Genomic DNA, 1,179 nt, shown 5'->3' with positions numbered 1-1,179 from the left:
ATGTGTCTGTTGGCCACTTGAATGTCTTCTTTGGTGAAGTGTCTGTTCATTTCCTTTGCCCATTTTTTAATAGGATTATTTGTCTTTTTGTTATAGAGGTGTTGGATTTTCTTGTAGATTATGGAGACTAGACCTTTGTCTGAATTGTACTGTCCAAAAATTTTTTCTCAGTCTGTAGATTCTCTTTTTACTCTTTTGGTGAATTCTTTTGAAGAGCATAGGTGTTTGATTTTTAGAAGATCCCAGTTATCTAGGTTATCTTCTGGGGTTTGTGTGTTGATGGTTATGGTTTGTATCCTGTTAATGCCATGTATTAAGGCCTGAAGTGTTGGTCCTATTTCTTCTTCTATAAACTTTATACTTTTTGGCTTTATATTTAGGTCTTTGATCCATTTTGACTTAATTTTTGTATATGGCGTGAGGTATGGTCCTGTTTCATTTTTTTGCGGATGGATATGCAGTTTTGGCAGCACCGTTTATTAAAGAGATGGTCTTTTCCCCATTTGATGGACTTTGGGCCCTTGTCGAAGATCAGGTGACCGTAGGTGGATGGATTTGCATCTGGGTTCTCAATTCTGTTCCATTGGTCAATGTATTTGTCATTGTACCAGTACCAGGCTGTTTTGACTACCGTAGCTGTATAGTAGGTTCTGAGGTGAGGTAGTGTGAGTCCTCCAAATTTATTCTTCTTCTTAAGTAGTGCTTTACTTATTCGGGGCTTCTTCCCTTTCCATATAAAGTTATTGATTAGTTTTTCCATCTCTTTGAAGAATGTTGTTGGTATTTGGACCAGGATTGCATTGTATTTGTAAGTTGCTTTGGGTAGAATTGTCATTTTAACAATGGTGAGTCTACCTATCCATGAGCGTGGTATGTTTTTCCATTTATGTAGATCCCTTTGGGTTTCTTGCAGTAGTGTTTTGTAGTTTTCTTTGTACATGTCTTTTACATCCCTGGTTAGATTTATTCCCAAGTAATTTAATTATTTAGGTGCTATTATAAATGGTATTGTTTTCCTGATTTCCTTTTCATCGTTCTCCTTATTGGTGTATAGGAATCCAACTAATTTTTGTATGTTTTTCTTGTATCCTGCTACTCTGCTAAATCTTTCTATTAGTTCCGGTAGATTTCTCATGGAGTCTTTAGGGTTTTCTATGTATAGTATCATATCATCTGCAA

Source organism: Trichechus manatus, unplaced genomic scaffold, assembly GCF_000243295.1.
Source record: "Trichechus manatus latirostris isolate Lorelei unplaced genomic scaffold, TriManLat1.0 scaffold00013, whole genome shotgun sequence".
NCBI lineage: Eukaryota > Metazoa > Chordata > Mammalia > Sirenia > Trichechidae > Trichechus > Trichechus manatus.
Note: the sequence above shows the minus strand (reverse complement) of the source record.